Below are 10,892 nucleotides of genomic sequence, written 5' to 3'. Positions count from 1 at the left end.
CGCCCCCGGGCCGCCGCCACTGGGGGGTGGGGGCGCGGAGACTTGAAAGCGCGCGTCGGGCAGCGCCGCCCCTCCGGCCCCGCCCCCACTCCCCTGCCCGCTCCTTCCTCCTCTGCCCTCCGCTCCCCTCCGCTCCCTCGCTCGCCTCCCGCTCCTCTCCGCGTCTCTTCCCCTCCTCGTTCCTCCTCGCCTCCCTCAAGGGCCCCCTCTCGCCTCCCTTGGCTCAGGGCGCCCCTTCCCCCTCCTCCTCCTCCTCCTCCTCCTTCACCCACTCCTGGGCAGCTTCCTCCTGGTCGAGGGGCTCCAAACCCTTGGCACTGCACGCCGCCGGCAAGGAAAGGGAGTGCGCCCTTCGCCCTCCCCTCCTCTGCCCCAGGCAGCTCCGGACCCTTCCTCTTCCCTGGATGGCCTGGGGTCACCACTTGTGAAAGGTGTTAGGAGAGGGGCGAGGGGCTGCGAGGCTGGCGGTCTCCGGGGGGATCTGAGCGACGTGGCTCGCATACTGTTGGGAGTGTGCGCTAGCGCGCGCACAGGACAGGGAAGGGGGGAGTTATGGAAAATTGCTCGGGATGAGGATGCTACAGCGCGGGGCTCCTCATGGGTGCAGCGCATGCCTTCACCACAAATCCCTACCAGGGGTTAGTGCCTGGGCTCTTCCGGGGGCACGAGGAGCCTCGTCGCAGGCCGCAGCCTGTGAAGGGCATGGCAAAGGCTGCAGGAGCCCTTTCACTTTTTCCTCCGCCTTCCAGGAGGCAAAATGACTTGTTGAAACATGGGAGAAATCTCAGAGACACTCTCCCTGTCAGTCTCTAGCATCGCGCACTTAGGCCCCTTCTCTGTCTGAGCCCTCTTCTCTCCCAGAGCAAATCTAGTAACCACGATCACGCTGATTTTATTTGTGTTCTCCAGTCTTGTGGGGGAGGGGAGAGGTTGTTCAATTTTACTTTGGCTTTTAAGACCCAAAGGCGGGAACCGCTTCCACTCAGGTCCTAAATTCACCAGGGCCTGGAAGGAAGCAGCCCCAGCAGCTATCTGATTTACCGGGAGGTCCTGGCTCTGCAAAGGTCCTGCTTGGGCCCTTCCCCCTCCCAGAAGGAGGGTTACCCAGTCTCCTAAGCTAAATGTCACCTCCTCCTCACACTAGGATAAAGAGCAGACACGAGACCCATGGAGTCTAGAGAACATTTCTTGACTCAACTCTGCTAGTGTTTTTCATTAAAAAAAACAAACACTTAAATGCTTGACTTCCCAAGAGAGTTTTCTGCCCCTTTGAACAATGCAATAATTCAACTCTTTATGTATTAGACTTTCAAAACTAGTTGGAGCTTAGCAACGGTGTATTAGTAAAATAGATGGGAATACATCTGACAGTTTCCACTTTCCCATTTTTTTTCCCTGAGAAAGCCATGAATGTCTTGATGTGATGGTGCTGATACCGTTTGATGTGTTTTCGTTTTTATCACCGTCATTATCATCTTTCCGTCATTAACACGGGGGATCAAAACATGTACCAGCTGCCTAGCTCACGAGGATGTTGTGAGGATTAATGTACCACTGTTTGCAAATCTTGAAGATGAAAGAATACCTGTGTGGGCAAAAAGAGAAGATCAGTGCCATGATGCTCCTGAGAGAAGCATTATCTGGAGTCAGCTTGGCGCCGCCCCCTCTTCCTGGGCCTGACTTGCTCCTGATCACTCGCTGGTCCCGGTTGCTGGGCTTGGTAGCAGACTACCATTTTATAAAGTTTTCATATTAAACCAAGAACTTGATTTCTTCACAAATGTTGGGCAGTTCGAAATGAGGTAAACAGCATACTTGGCTACTTAAGCGGGACAAAAGCCTGGTCACCAAGAACACATACGAGGCTGTGTTTCATTTTTCAATGTCTTTTAGTCCATCAGGGAATAATTTGAAACAAACAAACAACGTAAGAGGGTGTTAGGGAGTTTGCGTTTTGTATAAGCAATTTGGTTAACAGTAATTGAAAAATGTTAAGGTCATGCATCACATACGAGCAGAACAATTAGGTAATGTATTTACTTAATTATTTGATTTTGTTATATGTTTTTAAAAAAAGAATAAAACCAACAGGCCAGTCATCATTTGGTGTCGTCTTGATAGTCAAATTGTTTCAATTTTTGTTTTTCCAACTAGTATTATTGGTGTGGTGTAAATATAGCCAGAATGATGTCAGCAGTTTGAAATTTGTTTTGCCCATTTATTTTCCACATGGAGTGTCATAGATTTAAATGCTCGACCCTCAACATAACATCCTGCCAGAGTAACTACTCCTAGGAATGTCCTCGTCAACTTCTGCTTGTAGAGAAGGTCTGGATTTTTCCTAGGGATAGGGTTCACTTTCTGCATTACCTTTTACTTTTGCTTTTAGTGTATCTGCTTCTGGAGAAGAATAATGAAGGAGAAAAGAAAGATAATATAAATTTGTCTTAGAGTGATTATTGGTGGATCTATGCTTAGAGTAATAAAATCGGGAAGAATGCCTTGCTAGGGAGGCACTAAAGCAGTTATTAAATCTGGCTCAGAATCTGGACCCCTGAAACAAGCACAGGGAATGCCCCGGGCCGCTGGTAAGGGCCCACGCCTCAAGCAGGTGTGTGTGTATCCAGGTCTTGGTGATAATGGGAGAGTCCTTGGCGGGGGCAGCTGGAAGGATTCCCGTAGTATCGACAAGGGCGTTAGAATATTCAAAGCTGTTCATAAATGACTTTTGTCCTATTGATGCAGAAGAAGAAACACAAAGGAGCTAGGTTCCCAGCCACACAGCGCATCGCAGGCACCCTTGGACCACCTGTGAATTGTTCAGTCACTCACTCTTGAGGCCTCTCACATGTTTACCAAACAGTCTTTTCCCACAAACACTATTGATTCTAACTGTGGGCTGCTATAATCAACTCTGTCTGCGGGGCAGAACCAGTCCTTTGCTCTTCCTTAGGAAGTCTGAATCATGAACGAATTTCCTGGGCTGTCCTGTGCTGGGCACAGAGCTGGAGTGATCACCTTGCTTGATTTTCTCAGGAGGGTGCCTGGAATTCCAGTGAGCACAGGAGAGTTGGACAGCTCAGTTTCATTGTTGTCCTGGGAGGTGCAAAGACCGATGTCCCTTAAAACCTGAGCCACAGTGTAGTTTTCTAATGCAGCGCTTGTGAAAATTGATCTAAAGTTGTGCCATCCTGTGAGTCACTTGGAATCTCTGAGATTCTAGGCTTTTTGGTTCTTGAAGAAAATGATAGTTTTAAGAGGGGTCAGACCAATTAAAACATGGATTCCAAAATGTACTCAACTGTGAATATGGTCGAAAGCATTTTATTTCCTTTGCATCCTCAGAGGCTGGAAAATGCCGTCAGGAATAGGCTTTTCTCAAAACTCGGAGGATGTCAGTGCCAAGCCTGTGATGTTATGGAAAATTCCTGCAGACTAGAAGCATCTGAAGGCCAGGAGTGGCTTAGTCATCTCTGCACCCCTTTCAACACCTAATCCAGGGTTTCCAGCATTTTGCCCACAGCAGGACTTTGATAAACGGTAAAGAAATGAAATTTCAAAAATCCTACCCAGCTTCCTCAGAGGCAAAGATAATAAAATTGTCCTGAGGAGTCTTTAGAAAGGGGCATACTTCAGAGTTATATTTTAAAAACATGCTAACTAAAACAAGCTCTATTTGGAAAATAAAATGTAGTTTAACTGTATCTCTGAGTGGCGTGCTCTTCTGAGCTTAAGAAATTAAATGTTACAGTCTATTTTGTACTCCTGGCATTTATCAGAGAAAACCAATGCAATGTTTGTGAGCTCAGCATCCGTTCATTCATTCACCCTTGTATTGACCAATTGCTGAGTATCAGATGTGTATGCACAACCATCTGAAATAGGAACAGAACAGTATGATTGGGATATAGCTGAACCAGCCGTTCACCCTTTGCCACAAGTGTTTTTGGGGGGCCGATGGGAAGACTACGGCCCCTTACCACTGGAAGAAAACATGAGACCCCTAAGGGCCAGGAGACAATTAAGAACCTCAGTAGCATTTTTGTCTGTATCTTCGTGTGACTTTTAGAATATTCTTTCTTGCAGTGCTGGTTGCCTCGTACGTCTAATTGCTTTATCTGACCAACTAAATTATTTGGCTCTTTGAAGGCAGGAAGAAAATTGGGTATTATGTTTGTATCCCCTCCCCCCAGCTCTTCACAAGTGCTTCCATAATGGGCATTTGTTGGCCTGGCAAATGAGGCAGGATAAGATCAGACCATCAAGAAAGAGTCTTTATGAAGCCAACACCACCCTAAGCCACTGCGGCACACAACTACAGAAACAGGAAGATACAAAAACTCTGGCATTCAGTCCAAGCACGCCCTGTGTTGTTATGGCACACATAGCAACGCTCAAACACATTTGACAAATGACAGGCCGTGTAGCACGATCATTACTGGGCCAGATTCACCAGGGGCTGAATGGCTCTGGGTGAGTTACTTGACCTGGCTGTGCGCCAGCGTCCCCACCTCTGAGATGGGGATAATAGCAGCACGTACCTGCACGTGGTTAAGCACTGCATAAGCGTACCCTGAAACATAACTCACTGACAATAATGAGTTTAGAGTAGACCATAGCTTCGCAACAAGACTGCCCTCAAGAAGGTGAAAATTGGTTCTTGGTGGGGGGATGAAGGGACAAAACTTAGATATTACCATGATCTGTGGCCCTCCAAAGGAACACAGTACTTAAACAGATGTAAAATATATCCATGGTACCTACAATCTGATGGGGAGGGGAATTAGAAAAAAATGTTTAAAAATCCTCCTGGGGAGGCAATAATGAAAAAAAGTTTGAGAAACACTGTACAAGAGGAATAAATTACAAGATTTGTCCTATTATAATTAATCACGTATCAAACATTTCAATAACTTTGTTTCTTTAATTCACTGAACATGTTTTGATTATATGAAACCAAATACGTTTTACTTCAACTGACCATCTGGAGTGGCAATCTACCATCTGATTACCTCATTGTGACATCAGTTTAAGTATTGTTTAACTTTGATTTAGATGGTTTAGCTATTACTAGCTTCTCTTTGCAGATGGGAAAACTGAGGCCAAAGAGATCGGGTGGTTTGCCTAAAAGTCACAACTTTATAGAGGCAGAATCATTAGGTTTTCTGGTGCTCAGTAAGGTGCTATTTTCAGCTCTATGGCAGTACCAAAAAAAAAATATCTTCCACATCTCAGAAGCAGAAAATTAATTTAGATGTGTCTTAAGACATACAAGCTAAAGTGGAAGGTGAGGATGTTGTATAGGCTATTTGGACATTTATTGCAGTTGGAGTCTAGATGCTTGGTGCTATAGGTCACTGATTTTGAAATAGCCAAACATTTTAGTTTTTAGAACAGATTTTTGCAATCAATAAAATAGGCAAGTGGACCAGCTAGTCACCGCAATGCTGCCCACTGCTGCGAGTTTCTGAACTTTTCAGTTTTAGGACTGGACCAGTCCTTTTAGGATGTACAAGTATTGTGTGATTGTGTTCTGGGTTGTGCATATTCAGAAAGACGAACGGTATAGCAGTGGCCATATGCAATCACATTTCATCTATTTGAAGCCTGGGTCTCTCAAGCAGAGCTGAGCATAAACAAAACAGTCTGCTGGGCCACCAAATTCTACATCACAAAGTCCACGTGATGCTTAATCTCTATGATTGTGTAACACCTTGAAATTCTCAAAAGACTTTCAAATGTATGGTCTCTTTTGATCTTCACACAATTTTGTGAGGGCCAGAGGACAGTTGAGGCTATTCTGATATGGAGACACAAACTCGAATTTCAGAGAGGCACACGATGCCTCTGCAGGCACTGAGAATGTGTGCTCTGTTCTACCAGAGCGTATCAGCCTTCAACTGACAATCTTTTATCTTCTCACACAGAACTTGGTGTCTATGCTGCATCTGTTCTTACGCAGAAAGTGAGGGGGAAAACTTTCAGACACAGCAGTGAAAATGCACCAAAGTTGAAAATAAATTAACCCTATAAATTTAGGAAAATCTTACATGCTTATATAGCTTATTTTCTCATGATTTATCTCTGTATTTTTCATAGGTTTATCACAGTGCCGAAATTAGTAACTATTCAGGAACTCTCAACTGATTGGATGACAACAAATGTTTTATTACAATGGACCCATTGGGTCAAGTGAGAAACAGCAGATATGATGGCAAATCATACTGGGAAAGAGACAAGGAGATCCAAACTGGGTCGAGACACCAGCCAAGCTCTAAGGCAGTTCATGGAACAAGAAGTCAACATCAGGATGAGCTTATCTGGAAGGAGCTACAGGGCCAGCGAGTATGGGGAGGTTTCTCTGGGCATAAGAGGCCAATGCAGACCAGTTGGCAGATCTCAGGTCAGAGGGGATGGCCAAACCACTGTGGGCACAAAATATCTCCCCCAATGAGGACAGCTGGACGGAGCATAGTCTCCATCAGATGTAGTATCTGCAGATGCTCCAGGGACACAGAAGGTGGTCAAACCGGAGCGCTGCGCTGCCGACATTTAGGCCAGACCTCAATTCTTTCTTCTTGGAGTTGGAGAAGGGTTGAGCAACTCCAAAACAGTCAGTAGCTATAGATGCAAGAAATGCTGAGGCGACACTCTTCAACCCGAGGAGGTGGAGTCTACCTGTGATGGGTGGCAGAGAGCCTTGGGTCACAGCAGAGGGTTTAGGGCCACAAGGAAACTGAAGCCCCTGGAGGTCAGACTTTCTCCAGGCCACACAAGCTGGGGGCCAGGTCTAGACTCCAGATCTCCTCATCTCATTTCAGGGCATCTTCCACTTCCACCTTGTGCTTCAGGTCCATATTCTGTCTCTCATATGATTAAAAACTTGGAAAGCAAGGACCTCGTGAAGCATTAGTTTTGTTAAATTAATTGTATGCTGAATTTCCTCTTAAATGTGTATTCCACATCACTAATTCTTTCCTTTATTACATCCATTCTGCCTTTACTGCTTCAGGAGGTATGTTAGACTCTTCTGTTCTGGTATCCAAGTAATTCCTACTTCACTACAAGCTCCTGATTTACAACCATTTAAAATTTTTTAACATTGTCAACCAAGTGATTCAACCTTGTCTGTGGTACCAGTGGATTTGTTTTGTTTCGTGTTTGGTCTCCTTTGTAGTAGCTGTTTCCTTTGTGCCCCTCTGTGCAGTATGGCCTTTGTGCTCCTGTGAGGGTGAGCCTGGGGAGAGACACTCCAAAAGAATCCATTCATGGTGCAGAGCAGACCTAGATGGTCTGGCAGAGAGATGGACAGCAGAGAAATTACAGGCTACGTTCCCATATATGTTCTGTCATGGCTTTCCAGATTTTCAGGCCCATCTGTCCAGTATTTTAACAGAATGAAGCATGGAGAAATGATCTTGCCACTGCATAGCTGTATGCGCTGACCTTGCTAAGACTTTGCAGCTCTCCAAGAACCTTGGCGGGGGTGGTGGTATAGGGACAGCAGTTGGTTCAAGCTTTATGAAAGTGAGGTTAAGCCATTCCCAGCCCAAGCTGAAATTAACATTGTCACCAATTCCATAGAAGCCACTGTGACAGACAGCCCACATGAAATCTGACACCTTTAGAGGTGGGCTGGCTTGCTGTAAAGCCATTTAAAGAGGATTGATGCAACATATTACACTGAATTCGGTAGACCAGGTTTGAAATCTTGACCAACTGCCTGCACAAAACTTTGCATCGGAGACCTTCCCCTTTCTCCTCCCACACACCCTTCCCTTATCCCTCACCCTGCCATGGCACCCAGGCGTTGGTGCAGGTCTGAGCCCTGGGGTGCACAGGGAGCTGGAATGGAAGCGCCACAAAGCGCTATCCCATCAAAAGGAGTTATTACATCTCCCACCGGGGCACATGTCCACACATGCACTGTCTGGCTCCAAGACTTTAAAAGTCCTCACCTTGGATGATAAGCAAAGTGGACGTTGATGCTCTAGTCTACCTGCCGCGGTCAGGCTCACCCAAAGAGATTAAGTTGGTGGTTAAGCATGTCCATGACCAGAGACTCCTGCACAAGCAAAAACTGAAATCATATTGTAGCTAAATCATTTGAAAACAAACATTAGCTCTCTCCAACAAGCCAAAGAACAGAAAATCTAAGAATAAGAAAGAATAAGGAAAAGGAATATTATAGAGCAATCTTAGAATAAAGCCATCAGATGCAGAGAGCCAAACTGCAAAGAAAGAAAGACATTTCAAACCTTTTTTTGTTCAACAAATATTGATTGAGAACCAAGTCTTATTTCCCCTCTTATGCATGTATGTTTTTGAAAATTAAAATCTCTACAATGACAAAGCTAGTCACATGCCTGGGGGATCTACTGCCAGCAGATATAAGCATTTGAAAACCAAATTTCTCAAATTTCCCATGAGAATCTACTAAATTATAGCTTTCCAAACACTGTGATCAGAATAGAAAGAATCGTAACGATACACACGAGAGTGTATTTTCACTTTTTCAACAAGGGAGGCCGCAGCATCTGTAGTTAAGGGTGTAGGCCTCAGGGTCTGTCAGAACCGAATTAAAATTCGGACTCTATCGCTTGCTGTCTGTGAGCCCCTGTGCAACCCAATGGTCATAATCGTGATGAGAGTTGCTTCTTCGCGCTGATGGGGGACTGGGGAAGTGGCTTATGTAACGCACTTATCGCAGCGCCTGGTCCGTGGGGGGGCCACATCCACAGCAAAGCTCCAGGAGCCGGGAGGGGTGGCCAAGGGGCTGCAGCTCGGATTTCCTCCTTTAAAATCCCTCCATATTCTGTGCTACCTGTTATGACTATTGCTTGGGACATAATAAGCGCCTTCCATGTCACTTTAAGTCATTCATTCAGTCAGTAAATACTCAGCATCCACTGCGTTTCAGACACTATGTACATACGTGCACCGTTATTTTCACCAGAAGAACACTGAGAAGCATGAGGATTAGATGAGGATTCTCAGTGAGAAATGTGTCCTGGCTTCTCTGACCCCTGGCACGCCCTGGGCTGTGCTCTGCTTTGCAGGGTGGGAAAGTCATCTCTCTGGGCTTCCTTCTTGCCCAGCCCGCCTCGGAGATGCCAGTGTTCTCATGCTCTCTGCCTTTCTTCCTTAACAAGGAACCTTAACCTGCAGGTGAAGCCCAGAGCCAGAATGGACCTGGAAAGGTGGAAGCCCCAGAACTTAGAACACGGCACCAGTAACCACCCCAACCCCAGGCATTGCACCTTTACCGTGTTTGAACGCTGCAGTGAGCGCTGTGCTTGTCTTCCAGAGGCTGCCCACCCCTGAGGGGGTGAGTGGGAAGGGAGTGGGGGAGACTTGGCTTTGCTCTGTTTGTCTTGAGCCCTGGGGCAGCCAGATTTCTCTTTCATTTACATTATAGCTCTGGTCGTTTTATTTATTAGTTTTAGCTGGGGGTGGAGAATTTGGTAATGCCACTGAGTGTTGTCTTTTGGTTCTGTTCTAACTTGTAAATGTTATCCAGTTCTACTCTATTTTCCACCTTATGTAATATAGATCCAGTATCTCAATTATCTGAGCCGTTCATCAGGTTGCAAAACTCTTCCCTTTCCCACGTGAAAGCAAAGAGGAAAAGCGGGACTTGTCTCCAGGTAATCACCTAGTATCATAGTCAGATTTTTAGGATTGTTTGCTTCTCACCTGTGGTTCCTTCCCCTCCCCTGCTGTCTTCTGACTATCGTTTGGCCAGTCACTATGTGTTCTGGAAGGTGTTAATGCAGAAGATGTCACATGCCAGGCAGTAACCAAAGACTCTAGCTACTTTTCATCCCACGCTCTGCTCTGATCTCCATCTCTTTCACTTCCTGGTGGTGATTTCTCCATTACTAGCAAACTGGAGATCTATGATGCCTAGTACCTGTCCCCTGCTGGGTCTTCTCCAACAGATGGGCAGTCGTTGTATTCAAGAGCTGGCAATGGTCCCATCATCAAATATGCCGATGGCCCAAGAGCACTATGAAATAGGAAGATGCTGAAGACACCTGGAAGTAGCACGTTGTCCCATGATGGAGTTTTCAGGCTCTAGATGCATCTCAAGATGGGTCAAAGCCCCCAAAAGTGGTGATGGTGGCCTGGGGCTGGGTGGGGTGAGGGACACCTGCCCAGGACCCAAGCAAATTACTCTGGTATTTCAGTAGTACCTAAGGAAAAGATGAGTAGTCTGTCTTTACATTTGGGACTTTGATCTCAAAAATGACAGCTAAAACAAACTTCTTTATAGCTCATTATGAAAATTAGTGTACTTGGCTTAAATAAACAAACAGGTCAGACTTGGACAGGCACCTTCTGAACACTGCTGCAGAAAGAGGTTTGCCGTTCTCGCTGATGAAAACAGAGAGATTTTCTTACCAGACTTCCCAAGCAATTTTTCCTACTTTCTATTCCATTTGGATACAAAACTCTTTGAAATTAAAATAAATAGAAATAAAAGGACAGAAAACAAACAGTAAACCTAAAAAACATTTCTCTGGACTGCAATAAGCCTCATGACTCTTTAAAAGAGATAGGAAATGCAAAGAAAAATTTCTTTTAGTCCTACTGAGAGGTGCACTGTCCATGTTTATTTAAAATTTCCCTTTTGTTTATTTTCTTCTTCCGAAGTGGAACAACTTCATCTAGTAATATGAAGATGAGACATCTTCACCCTATTAAGTTAATTTCATTTCAAGTGGAGACAGAAGTTGTTACAAAACTTCTGTTACAAAAGCAGAAATGCAATGGTTTAGCTTTTATTTTCTTTTTGGAGAGCACTTTAATTTATAGTTCATAAAATATAGAGAATGACTAAAATATGACATGAATTTACACACACAAAGAAAAATAATAGTAATATTAAA

Source organism: Propithecus coquereli, unplaced genomic scaffold (genome assembly GCF_000956105.1).
Source record: "Propithecus coquereli isolate 6110/MARCELLA unplaced genomic scaffold, Pcoq_1.0 Scaffold283, whole genome shotgun sequence".
Classification (NCBI taxonomy): Eukaryota; Metazoa; Chordata; class Mammalia; order Primates; family Indriidae; genus Propithecus; species Propithecus coquereli.
This window is presented reverse-complemented; position numbering follows the sequence as displayed.